The sequence below is a fragment of the Microcebus murinus genome, chromosome 5, assembly GCF_040939455.1.
Source record: "Microcebus murinus isolate Inina chromosome 5, M.murinus_Inina_mat1.0, whole genome shotgun sequence".
NCBI classification, from domain to species: Eukaryota; Metazoa; Chordata; class Mammalia; order Primates; family Cheirogaleidae; genus Microcebus; species Microcebus murinus.
In genome coordinates, this window is record NC_134108.1 from 88,208,451 (window position 1) to 88,223,099 (window position 14,649).

The 14,649-nt window shown below is 36.1% G+C and overlaps 1 long non-coding RNA gene across 1 annotated transcript in view; it reads left to right on the top strand.

The window, feature by feature from the left end:
• The window catches only part of LOC142870968 (uncharacterized), a 30,153-nt gene extending 15,818 nt beyond the window's left edge, over window positions 1-14,335 (top strand). The window contains exons 2-3 of the long non-coding RNA XR_012919311.1: window positions 3,071-3,172; window positions 10,090-14,335. This is a non-coding gene — a long non-coding RNA (uncharacterized LOC142870968). The remainder of the gene's footprint in view (window positions 1-3,070; window positions 3,173-10,089) is intronic.
• The last annotated feature ends 314 nt before the right edge of the window (window positions 14,336-14,649 follow it).

Sequence of the window (14,649 nt, forward strand, 5' to 3'; positions counted from 1 at the left end):
TAGAGGACTTCTTTGGAGGTTGTGTCTCCATATCAAGTACAAGAATATAACTTAGATTTTTACACTTTCGTGGGGTGGTTTTGAGTTAGCTAATGGAGATAACCAAGATTAGAGTCTTTGGATCAACCCAAGAAGTATTAATATTATAATAAAGAGGCGCTTGCCCAGGGAAGTGGCAACAAAATTGAAAGACAGGAATGAGTATGAGAGAAAGACTTGGCAGTCTCAAGTCTCAAGTTCAAATCACTAATTTGTCTGCTTTCTGTCTTTGCCATCTTTCTTGATTGTTCGCTACTTGGTCATGTCCACAATTTCTAGCTCAGCTTACCTGATCCCTGATAGGTCAACTAAAGGAAGGTTTTCTTCACATCATTTTTCTTCCATGGCATTGAGTATGAGTGGATCCAGTTTAGCCAACAAAGAAAACAGTATATTCTTTTCTTTTTATAGGACTGTTGATCATTCTCAGGGTAAGTTAGTAAGTCATTTGGGGCCAGACATTATCTATTGTGTTGACTCTAACCTCCTTCAAGCCAGAGAGTTCTGAATAATAATAATAGAGTCCTTGGAAAAGGGTGAAAAGCCAGACCCACTAAGCACTCAGCAGTCTTCAGTGACATACAAGAGACTAGGATGTTATGCAACCAATGGGATGTTTTCATGTTTGAATTTGTTCTAGGTGGGTTACACACTGAAAAATGAAAAGTTATTCAAGCCACTAGAGTCTCTTATAGTTAATATCTCAAAGGACTGAATAATTACCCTCCTACTATATGAATGACTGAAAGATTTCTCTCCTATATCACTTTACTTTATGTATATTTAAACTTTTTATGGAAATATTTTGACCCACACTGAGCTAGAGAGGTATAGTATAATGAACACCATATACCTCTCACTCTGCTTCAATAATTATATTATGCCAACATTGCCAGGATTTCTTATTATCCCTCACATGTTTTTACTGGAATATTTTAAAGCAAATATCAAACATGTTATTTAAAAATTATTCAGTATAAATCCCTATCTGATAAGAACTATTTTTTTTATTTTTTTATTTCAGCACATTATGGGGGTACAAATGTTAAGGTTACGTATATTGCCTAGGCCCCCCACCCCCCTCGAGTGAGAGTTTCAAGTGTGACCATCCCCCAAACATTGCACATCTCACTCATTATGTTTGTATATACCCATCCCCTCCTCTCCCCTCCCACCCTCCCGACTCCCTATATATGTTATTCCTATATGTCCACTTAGGTGTTGATCCATTAATACCAATTTGCTGGTGAGTACATGTGGTGCTTGTTTTTCCACTCTTGAGATACTTCACTTAGTAGAATGGGATAAGAACTATTTCTGACACAACAAACATGCCTCTGTTATCACATCGTAACATCTTTAATATCATCTATTATACATTCCATATACACATTTCTCTGATTGTGCCAAAGATGTTCTTTTACAATTAGTTTGTTCAAACCAGAATCCAAACATCACTTTTGGTTACTATGTCTGTAACATATTACGGTTTGGTTATTTGGTTATTATATCTGTAACAATCCTCCCTTCATTTTTTTCTTGACATTTGTTTAGTGGAAAAACAAATTTCATTTTATAGTTTATAACAGGGTTGTCACATTTCTAAAGCAAAATCATAACTCATTCAACATTTTATTCAACTGCTATATAATAAACAATTACTATGTACAGAATAGTGCAGTAGGTGCTGAGTATGATTCAAAGATGTCTGTCAATCATGGTCTCCACCTCTAAGACTTTGCAATCTGAAGGCAAAGGGAAAATAAAAATGTATGAATATAATGACAACAACACAGCAGTACAAATTCGTAAGTATTAGTAGTATAGACACTCTAATTTCAAAGGCAGACGTATGATTTGGAAAATGGGGGAAGTCTTTTGGAAAAGTTGGCACATGAGATGGATGGGTTAGAGTAACCAGCAATTCAAGAGTAAGTTGGGAGGGGGGCAAAAAGAGAAAGTTAATTCTATGATTGAAAAACTTGGGAGAGGCCGGACACGGTGGCTCACACCTGTAATGTGAGGCCGAGGCGAGTGTATTGTTTGAAGTCAAGAGTTCGAGACCAGCCTGAGCAAAAGTGAGACTCCGTCTCTACTAAAAATAGAAAGAAATTAGCCAGACAACTAAAAATGTATAGAAAAAATTAGCCGCGCGTGGTGGCACATGCCTGTAGTCCCAGCTACTCAGGAGTCTGAGGCAGAAGGATTGCTTGAGCCCAGGTGTTTGAGGTTGCACTGAGCTAGGCTGACGCCATGGCACTCTAGCCCGGGCAACACAGTGAGACTCTGTCTGAAAACAAAAAAAGAAAAATGAAAAAAACTTGGGGGAGAAAAGACATACACCTTAGAAGTGAGGAAAGTGAGAGACATATTCAAGGGATTATAAATAAAATAATTCAGCAGAAGCAGAACATTTGTGAAAGAGATATGCATGCAAGGTGAGGAGGGGGCAGGTTTGGGAGGACAATGAATGGCAGGCTAAATAGCTTGAACACAGTTCTCCGGAGCAGGCAGCTACTAGCTACATCCATTTTTTCATATATGGGAGACTACTGGACATTATGTAAACATAGATATTTCATTAGTAAGCAGAATGCATCCGCTCATTTCATAAGGGAACTTAAAATACTGTTTATGTATTCCAACAGCAATCATTTTCAAATATTTATAGCAAATTGGCAAGATAATTTAATGTTTTATTTTGCCCAACAGCTAGATGCTCCACTTAGAGGAATACAAACAAATTGGAGCTGATTTAACCAACACTCACTATACAGCAGCTAAGAGACCTTCATAAAGCAAAGATTAATTGTTTGTAGCACAGTATGAAACAACAACAACTCAACAAAATTAGCATAGGAGAGATAGAAGATGACTCTGTTAAATATAGGCATACTAGCCCTGTAAACCTCAAACTCTAAACTTTGCATCTGTTATGAAAACACAGCAAAGTTTATAATGTATCTTTTTTTCTGCGTATCTATTACCAGTATAAATATATATATTGACCCATAAATTTTTTCTTTACCAGATTAATGCTAGTTGATTTCTGTGATTAAAAGACCCTCAAATGACAGCTGAATTATCAGAGTCATCAAAGAAAATATGCATTGAACTTAATGTAGCCTTAATGGTAAGTATTTTCTTCTTGTATGTTTATTCTTTATTAAATGGTGATCAGGCACCCATATCGCATACAGTTTTTGATATTTTTGAATGCCAACATGTACCAGACATTGTGCTAGGCTTTTGAGGAAATGAAATTTTGCATAAGATATGGTTCTAGTACTCTAAGAAGCTTGTATTCTTGTACAGATGATTAAACACACACACACATATATATAAATAAAATTATGAGCAGGATTGAAATAGAGGTGTCAGATTGGATTAGGTTAGAATTTCTCAATAGCAGCACTATTAATATTTTGAATCAGATACTTCTTAGTGGTGGGGAGCCATCCTGTATGCTGTGGGATGTTTGACAGTACCTCTGACCTCTACCCACTAGATGCCAATATCACTTGCCAAGTCGTGACAACCAAAAATATCTCCAGATACTGCCAAATGTCCCCTTGGAAATTAGTGCAAAATCACCTGCAGCTTTGAACCACTGGATTAGATGGGAAGTCCTATATACATTTTGTTAATGCAGATGAGTTCTAGTTGAGGAATTCAAGGGAATTCCATAGAGGCATGGGGGCTGATATGGGTAGGTGGAGAAGAGTAGAGAATTGCAGGAATAGAGAATATGAGGAAGTGGCTAAACTCAAGATGGGAAGCCAAGTGGATAACTACAAATTATGTTCAAGGGTCATGTAGCATTTGGTGCTTGGGAGGTAATTGCTAAAAAAATAATAAAAAGACAAAGTAAAAATAAACCAAATATAGAAGTCCTAGAATATAAAATAAAGTTAATATTTTTCACATTAAACATGTAAGTGAAATGAATAAAGCATCATTTTGGAAATGTTAATATGGCCGTCTGGGTAGAATGATTTGGCCATACAAAAAAAGTTCATTTTTAGGTATGGAATTCAGTTAATGACATAATTTGGCAGAAGTTGGAGAATATATTTGTGGGAAATGTATTTCTCAGCATGGGATGAGAAAGGAATTACAAGTAAAAAAGCAAACTCTATGATTTGCTTCTATGTTTGATCTCCCAAATTGTTGTGGAGATTATTTTTTCATAATAGAGAATTGACACTTTATGATAGAGCTGATCGGCAGTTGTGTCCAGATTCTCTGGAACTCCATGAAATGGAAAGCGGTCACCCATGTTGCAGCATGGTGAAGCCAGGCTGGGGTGGGGACCTTGTGGCCTTCTAGGTCCTTAAGTGTAGCCTTTCGACTGGATCCAAATTTTATAGAACAAATCCTTTTATTAAAAGGGGTGAAGCAGAGAAAAATGAAACTTTTTTTGCCTATCTCCTTTGGTGCTTAAAAAAAGAACAATCTTGAAATCAGAAGGCCATAGGTTCCCTACCCCTGCTTGGCCTGGAACGGAAAAGATGCTCATTCCTTACTTACTTATACCACATTGAGGTTCTCTCCACACAAGCAGACTTTTGAAAGTCTCCCTAGAGATCTCAGTTCATCTTCATTTCCCCATTTGCAATATGAAATATTAAGGCAGGACATATTAATAATTCAATTCCAGGTGATATGCAACCATAATATTAGAATCTCTAAGAACCCCCATTTAAAGGACTAAAATGTACATTTATGTAATTTTACACTTGGTCAGTAACTATACTGTTCATTCCCTCTGAAGAGATTTATTATCCTTTTGAACACTAGGAACAATATGGGAGAAAATTAGGGACAAAAAGAAGCAACCGACAAAGAGAGAGGCCTGGGCAGTCATCACTTCCCCCTCACACATCTTCTTCCATTCTTGCCCAAGTCACCTCTGTCTTGGACCCAAGAAAAGGGCATTTTCTGAAATCACAGAAACCTTCTATTCTTTACCAGTAGGCTAGTATATTTATTTTAGAAATTCTTAAACTTGCATTTTTGAGATTATAACTATATTTGGTAGACACCAGAAAATTAAAATATACTTTTTGAAAAATACAGATGCAATGAAGTAATAAGTGATTAAATGGATTGTAAGAAATGAGAACCTAAGGAAATTAATGGAGAAAATTTAATCTTGGGCACGGGAATTTTGATTTTGTTAAGAAAGAAAATTAGTTTCATAAGCAAGGAATTCAATATGGTAGAAAATCAAGAATTTTTGTTGTTTCTGGCAGTTAGATGAAAAATAGATGATAATTGGAAGGAACTTGAATAAGAGAGAAAAGATAAGAGGCTGCTGCAATAATCCAGATGTTATTCCTTTATCAAAAGCAATTTTTAAGTATCCATAGTATTAATGGCACTTTATTAGATACAAATTAATGCTTATGTTGAACTAGGGCAGTGACTACAGAAATGGAAATGATCCTACTGAATATTAATGAAATTATTAAACTAGTTCAGGGCCTGTTTTTTTCTTGGGGCCTTTATGCCTACGTTTACTAGACTTTACATATTTGAAACTGATCCACAGTTTTGGGATGCCTTCCTAAAATAAATTGCATCAAGAATCATAAGGAGAATGTAGCTGATAGTTGCAGATCAACTGCTTGCCGGTCTGTACCAAGATGACATACTTTTCTGAGCTAAACTGCGCTGAGGTCTAAAGGTGAGGGCAGGAGACAGACAGTGGAGAGCAGTGCAATCCCCTCCAGGTTTCAAAGGCTCTATTTCTGTCAATCACCAGAGAACTGAAATCCATCCAGTCCTGCAAGAATGCTTTTAGAGAGTTGTGAGTATGTTCATTAAAAGAAATGAATGAAACCAAATGGCTACCATTATTGATTATTTCTGCCCTTGTGGCTTAGACTGGAAGTGGTTTCCAAGGGTCCCAAAAGCTATTTCCAATTTTTTTTTTCTTAATTTGATCTGCAGCATTGTGGACACAAGTCATTCCAGCCACATTTGATCTGTTCCACCAGGCCATTGGGAGTGATTGTCAATAAATAAAGGAACTGCACTTGAAAGCCTTTTTTAATCCTTCTATAAAATTTTAAATTTATATTGAACTAAATAAAAAAAAAAAACCTAGATTGTTAGGAGACTCGATCTTAGTTCCAACTGTAACTTTGGCTTAAAAGATGGATCAATGTGAAATCTAAAAATATGGTTGAGAAATAAAATCTTTCTGTCACTGCCCTGGTTTATCACCATAATGTTCACCACTTGCAATTTTGAAAGTAATATTAATTATAGTATTAATTACAATGACATGCTATTTTGGTATGTTATAAAACTGTTAAATGATAGAAATGAGTTTTCTTTTATATATATCCTCTCTAGAAGGACTTTCAGAAGATTTGAGCATAATCAGTAAACATATTGGTCTATTTTGAACACTTGAGTAATGTAAAAGTATCTCAATCTATCCATTCATATATACTCTTTTTTTTCTTCATATAAAGAATTGCCCAAAACAGTGTTTGTTTCCTTATTCTTATATTTAGCAAACATTGGTTGATACTGCTACTAATGCTAAGTGTAGTACAATGGTCTGGGCACACAAGCGTGTGCAAGACCAAGTTCCCCATTTTCAAGTGGTTGATTGTCTAAAGGAGAGAAAATAAAAATTCTGGTACATGCAGAAAAATGTAAAAAGTGCTATTATAAAGATTGAGCACTTAGAATACCTAAGCCAGATTGAGAATTTTGTATTGAGTATTCTTTTTCCAGTATGTTTAAAATTCTGACAAAAGCCTTAGAAATTTCCTTTGAAAACCATCAATGTGAGCATGTCTTCTGTTAATATAAACTGCTCAATATCCTCACAATATAAAAGGGATCTACAGTAACCAGTATTTTTGTTACACAAATTCATCAAATGTTTCCCATATTTTTACATTCTTTTGAAACCTTTAAAACCCATCACATTTTATATTTTGGGAGTATCTGAGTCAAAATTCTTGTATTTTTTCCCCTCTGTTTCTCCCTCTATTCTTCCTTAAATAAGTAAGTTTGGAAGCAGTTCTTTTCTTTGGCTGGTAAACATGATTTATCTGCTTTGAAAGGGAACAAAAAAAAAAAAAAAGAAAGAAAGAAACACTAAAAAAACCTGTGGCGCATTTTCTGCTTCTGTAAATGGGTCACACTTTTAAATTCTGAATAGATTAAGCTTTTGTGGAGTTCTGTTTTTCTCAAATACTAGGTTGCTGCACTGGATATCAAAGGGTAATTTATTTTGTTATAAGTAGGCTTTTACTCAGTGCTTTTTTTAAAACTTCAAATCATGAATACTTCAGAAAAGATAACAGAGATAAATTAGAATGTTTAAGGAAGGAGAATATTGATTTTCATTTATATGTGTACAGTTGCACGCAGACCTTCATGTATTGAGATGATTACCGGGACCCGAGATCTGTTGCATGTCTGCGTTGTTAATTTCCTTGTGGCAGTGATGAATTTGAGGTGATTAATCCCTGAGAAAAATGTTCTGTGGCCCTTCCAGAGAGTATTTAATAGCTTCTCCCAAAAGGGAGATCAAAATTTACCGTCTTCATAGGGACTGAACTTAAAGCACAGGCAACAATAAAATTACCTTATTATAAACAAAGGCAGAAAATATGTTTCATTAAGAATATGCCCTTCAAACCAATTGCCTCAAAGTTTTTAATTTTATCTGAACGTTTACTTTTTGATTTCTAAATTATCTTTCAAAATTGTTTACACTATAACTTTGTTAGGATGAACTAATGTCACTCTATTAAACTTCTCAACCAGAATGATTCCATATGATATGTACATATTCTATTTTTTTATTAGAGCAAGATTTTTATTTTATTTATTTATTTATTTTTATATATTCTAATTCAAGAAGTATTTTTGTTCTAGTGAAGCACCCTTAGCACAAAGTCTGGAATATAAGCACTTGCTAAGTGTTTTCTTCCTCCTTTACTCCGTGATATTTATCATGATAAATTATTTTGAGTTGGCTAAATTCTCATTCTAGGACTATCCTAAGTGTCACATATAACTTTCTTCTAAGGATCATTTGGCATTACAATAGCATTTAGGTACATTAAAATTTATTTTAACTCACAAATTTCTATTGGCCATACTCATAATATCTGGTGCCAATCCTTTCACACAGTCATTCTTTATCTTCTTTTAAAATATTTTCATAATGCTGAAAAGGCAGTAGCAGCAGCATTGTTAAACACAGTAAGTGGACACTAATACCTTCATCTGAGAACCAACTTTTACCTCTTCTCTCTCTCTCTCTCTCTTTTTTTTTTTTTTTTGAGAGAGAATCTCACTCTGTTGCCCTGGCTAGAGTGCCATGGTGTTAGCCTAGCTCACAGCAACCTCGCACTCCTGGGTTCAAGAGATCCTCCTGCCTCAGCCTCCCAAGTAGTTGGTACTACAGGCACGCGCCACCACACCCCACTATTTTTTTTCTGTTTTTAGTAGAGATGGATCTCACTCTTTTCTCAGGCTGATCTCAAACTCCTGACCTCAAGCGATCCTTCCAGCCTTAGCATCCCAGAATCCTAGAACTACATGTGTGAGCCACTGCACTGGGCCTCCATGTCTCTTTTAAAACTGGTATTTACATCTCGAGAGAGTATCATAGACAGTCTTTGAAACAGTTATTAGTTGGGTGCTCTTCCTGATTGGCTTATGAATTTCTTTTCTCCTCTAGTGTCAAATGACCATTTCTAAGGAAAAACCACTAGAGACAAACTCAGAATCCAGGCTCACATTCTGATGATATGTTCTTTCCCCATAATCACCTTGCTAGATTCAGGTCTCCATTGTCTCACACTGAAGCCATTGAATGAACAAAATACTAACTTAGCTTCCTTTCTGTCTGATTGTTCTACTGATGGAAAGCCCTAGAAGAATTTCTGCCATATTGTTGCTCCCAGTTTAAAAATTTAAATGATCTCCTATTTCTTTTAAGTCAGAATTCCCTGGTTGACATTCAAGACCCAATATTAAATCATCTTTGAATACCACTGATATAATTACTTGTCACAACTCAACAGATATCCCTTTACACAAACTCACAAATATTTGATATTTAGACTTACCTCCACCACGATGTCCCTGAAGATATTTTCTGACCCTTCCCTCTTGCCCCTGAAAAGAGTTAAGTACTGCCCTCCAGAGTGCCTCCAGCAAACTCATCTGAAAATAACATACTATATTGCCTTTTTTCCTCCCCGTATTTGTCTGTGTCCTCCATAAGAATGCAAGTTTCTTTAGGGTAGAAACACATCCTATTTGTGTTTATAGCCTTACCACCTAACATTGTATTAGCCTATAAGGAAGTACTCATAAAATAATTTTTCAATGAATAACATTTCCTGAATTACGTATTGTGTTTCTGATGCCAAAAAGCTTACTGATTTATCTCTTCTAGGTAAATTGTTGCCTTTCCCTTTTCTCTTTCCTTATCTTTCTTCCTACTTTTAAAACTTGGATCAAAGTTAAATTCCTTGGAAATGGTCATATGTTCATCAAAAAAACAGGAGAAATGTAACTTGGGAATCCCAACCTGATACTAAAAACAATTTGTTTCCAAAGCAATCCTGCCTCTCACTAAGGAGTCTAAGAAGCTACAAAATCAAAAGAGACAAATGGGTAGTGTATACAGAATTGTGATGTAAGAGTTCACTATTCAATGCAGCCCTAAAAATATGCACCAGTCTCTAAGATGTCATCTGTGGCATGGTTAATGTCCCCCATAGAGCCCAAGCTCCTCCCTGTTGGTGTTACGATGAAATCTATACCTGGTCACCACTTCTTACCACTGTCTCCTGGACACTGTCTTCTCTAGCCCAGTGTCCGAGAACCCCTAAGAGCCCCCACTCTATTGGTAGCTACTCTACACTTATTCATTTCAGGCATCATTTAGAAATTTGCTCTGGAAGCATATAAATCACTGTCGCCATAACACCACCCTTTATTGTATGTGAGAAATTTCCCAAGAAGCTTTCTTCAATCCATGTATGTCTGGTTTGGTTTCAGGTACTTTCCTCCAGAGACAATCCTGTTCACCATGGAAGATATTGAAACTCCAGTGGTTGGAGGTGGGACCCTTCATCAAAAAGCAGTCATTCACCTGTACCTTTGCTCTACCTACAAAAAAATGTTCATTGGCTCACTCCTCAAGTCAACTTTGATACAACTATGGTCTTTAGTTATCAGAACCTATCACGCATCTGTAAAGTTTGAAAATAAACAAATGTTTAAAATATGTACATTTCTATATTTCTTTCTACTAGTCTGATTTCTTATCAGCTCAATGTAATGCTTAAAAACCAATTCAAGAGGCAGGAATAAGAAGGTAAAAATAATTGATTTTTTCAGTTGCCATGTCATTTTATAGACTATTATATGGACACATGGTTTTGCTAGCCCTCTGAGTTGATCGGAGTTAATTTAAATGTTTCCTACCAAGCATTTTAAAATGTGTATTGACCCACAAACCAGTACATGGTTGAAAGTACTATTTGAGAGGAACCATTAACTCATGTGTTGGAATACAGAATAACTACAAGATTATATTTGACAAAGCAAGATCTGTAAAAACGTATTTTCATTGACAGTAAGTAAAAATAATGTGGACTCTTACACGGAAATTTGAAATTTATCAGATAAAGCTTTTCAGAGAAGTAAATTTTCACTATTCACTTCATCTTTATTTTCAAACACATTCATCTTTATTCACAGATTAGATGTTCTACATTTTAAAATTCGGCTTTATAACAACTTAGTTTTTCAGTATTATTATTGATCAGTCAGGTAAGGAACATGTAAACTTCTTTAAAACAAATGTAGACCTAATGCTCCAAAACCCATTTGCCCAAAATGTTTAATAAATTCTGTGCAGTCACTCCCAGGATTTGATTTTTTAAAAAAAGTTGTGTTTTCTCTCACAAAGGCCATTTCTGCATAAGGCATGTCTCCATTGAATGCATGCCAAATTGTGTACCCTTTTTGATTAATGGGACTGGAGTCTCATTTTTCTTCTCTTCGCCACAAATTGAGAAAAATAAAGAATGCCAATATTTAGTCTTCAATCATATATGGGCATATGGGTAGTGTAAAAAGATGTGCCAAACTAAGGATGCAAAGCTGCCTGAAAAATGTTGTATTGCTTAAATAATGTTTGGGACATGATCCCTTCCCTGTTTGGAAAGAGTGAGGAGTCACCCCATCTGCTTATAAGTGCAGTTTTGCTTGGTTCTGTTGTGAGCTTTTGTTGTGTGGACATTCAAGTGAGAAAAAAATTTGGATTAGAACAAATATGTGAAAAATCACACATACCCTATTGAACAGCAAATGAATACCAGTTTCTCTGTAATTGTGGCTACAACAGGACAATATGGACAATACTATCTCTAAAACTTCAAGGACATTTAAGTTATTGGGTTGATTAGAACACCTTCAGAATTAATAGCTAAGGTATTTTCCCTACTTTTATTTTTTTTTACAGATCAGACGACTGATTGTTCTGATTAGACAAAAGAGAAAATCTACAGCAAAACTGAAAAGTTGATGCACCTTTTACATACGTCCTTGAAATCACAAAAAATTATATTACACTTTCCTGCTTCCCGAAGTCCATTATATAGCTTTCAAAAGGACCTGCAATAATAAAAATAAGCCAAAATCCCAAGTGGTTTAGATTAGAAGCCAAATAAGAACCAAATACAATATACATGATATGCATACAATAAGTGCTACAACAATTGAGAGGTGAGAGCAATCCCTGAGGAATGGGAAAATCCAAAAAGACTCACAGAGGAGCTACAGCTCACACAAGTAGATAAAGAAATAGCTTTAGACATGCACAGTTCAGTTAGTGGAATGGAAATGAACTCATATTATTTGTTTGGGAGTAAGCAAATTAATGAGTAAAGTAATTGGAGCACAGCATTCATTTATAGAAGAAAGAAAAGATAGAACTGAAGGGATACATAAGGGCCAACTTCTGGTATTTCTTGCAGCTATGGAGTTTGGACAGCAGGGAGACATTTATTTAACTTATAAATGTGTGCCTACTACTTAAGAGATATTGTGATGGGCGCTAAACAGATGTCTATGGAAAAAGATAGTTGAGACTGGGGGGTGGGTAAGGAAGATAAATTTGATGGGGTGAAATGCAAAATAGGTTACAATGAAGATAGACCAGTCCAAGTAGTATTGAAACAGCCTGGGCAAAAGGGGTTACACATGTGCCAAGGGAGCTGAACTGAAGGAGACGAGTGTGAGAAGTTTATGAGGAAAGAAGAAATTGGACTAAGTGGCTGATGATGTGGGAAGAAAAATAGCAAGTTCAGCAGACGAGATGTTTAGCTCTGGGAAAGGATCATGCTTTAGGATTTAAAGAATGTACAATGCAGTTCTAATGCTAGCCACCAAAGCTAGGTCAAATTTCACAAGTTAAGGGCATGGACCTCTCAAGTCTGCTCTCACTTGAGACTCCAGGCACACGGTCTGAGGTTCCCCAGCCACACACACTTGGGACCATCTGGCTACAATTTTCAAGATTCCCCCTAACCCCTCAAGTTTGAGAATTCACTAGAATGATTTACAGAATTCAAGCATGCATTATACTTGCATTGCAGTTTTATTATAAAGGGTAAGAATTAGGACCAGCCAAGTGAAGAAATGCATAGGGCAAGATCTGGTAGGGCCCCAAACATGAGTCATCCTTGTCCTCAGGACATATCACCCTCTTGGCACATGGATATGTATCACCAACCAGAAAAGTGAACTGGGCCTCACTGTACAGAATTTTTACTGGGGCTTCATTACATAAGCATGACTGATATTGACCTAATTGAGTTGAACTCAATTTACAGTCCCCTTATCCGAGACCTTAGGCAGAGGTCAGGCTGATATCATGTAATTCATGATAATTCACAGGTAGGTACAGACCTACCTGTAATCACATGGTAGGTCTCTCTGTCATGGACAGTCTCCAACTTGACTCATCTGATCAACACAAACTATCAAGAGCAGGGGTCTTCAAACTTTTTAAACAGGGGGCCAGTTCACTGTCCCTCAGACCGTGGGAGGGCCTTTGGAGAGTGCGGTGCACATTCCACACAGGCACACTGTGGGCCTGGGACAAGTTGGCTGCCAAGCAGGACAGGCAGCGGAGGCAAAAACACCCAGCTGGCCAGATTAATGTCCTTGGTGGGCCCATGGGCTGTAGTTTGAGGACCCCTGATCTAGAGGCTCTCCATGAGTTATCTCATTATTGTAAACTCAAGTGTGCTCCACTGGGACCACTGTAAATAACAAATACTCCCATCCCTTGGGATATCCAGGGGTTTAGAGGCTCTCTCACAAGCACCAGACACAAAGGTGTCAAATTTGTGATAGCCACATTCCATATTATACAAAAGAGTGAATTGGAGGTAACTCTAGGTTCTTTCAAGTGGGAACTCCAGCAAACAGTTGAAATTCCAAAAACAAGCTGAATAGAGAGAAATGAAGAATAGAGATGTGGTTTTGGCTACAAAGTGAAAGGTTACATGGTATATAGTCCAGCATTCACAGGTACTCAGCAAGAGCTGCAGGTGAGGGCAAAGTCCTTAACAAAAGGTCATGCATGGGAAAAGCCACCCAAACATCTACAGCATATTTTTCTAAAGAAATCAACTCTTAGCCTAATATAAACATTAGCTTGAATAGAAACAACTCTACGTGTATCTTCTTTCTTAACCAGATGCCTAAAATATATGTCCTTCACAAGCAGGTAAAACAATCCCCCAAAAAAGTGTGATATAAAGAAATATGTGAATCCAAAGTTGACATAGCAGTGACTTAACTACTTCATTCTTGTTAGACAAAAACAAAAATGATGAGGTCAGTGTTATTAAAGCTCCCTGTATTTTCTCCATTGCATACTAGTGTAAACTTAGCTGTTATTACTCTATTTTGACATGTTCTCATTTCAATTTATCATCATAGATTACTGCAGTTGTCAGCGAAGAAATAGTAGAAGACCAACCAACCCACCCTCTGTATCTACAGCAATACCTACACCTACATGTATCTACCTTTGAAGATGATTTTACTCAAATTAAAAACACTATCTTTTTTTCTTTTATTCTGCAATAGTGGTACAATTGAAAACTATGTAAAAGATTTTTGCTTATTTAGACTATTTATTATTGTCCAACTTTTGAATGATTAGAAATAGATTCTGGAAAGAATATGACTTCCTTTAAAGTACTATATTTATAAGCAGAAAAATGATATATGACAAAATATAATACACTATATTTGAATTTTGCTTCTCTATGCTTCTATAATAGATTATGAACATATGTCAAATAGTATAAACAGTTCTGTCATTTCACATTAATAAATACACTATAATTATATCTTTTTGTTTACATAATCAAAATTTATGCACATGCAAAATATTCACATCTCCATCATTAGGGGCTATGAGAAAGTGGCTTAAGACATAAACAATTTCTATAATGTATTAGAGTGCTTACTTTTAATCACAGTGATGAGAACTTCCATAGGCATTATCCGATGTGTCATTTTGAATCCTGCAAG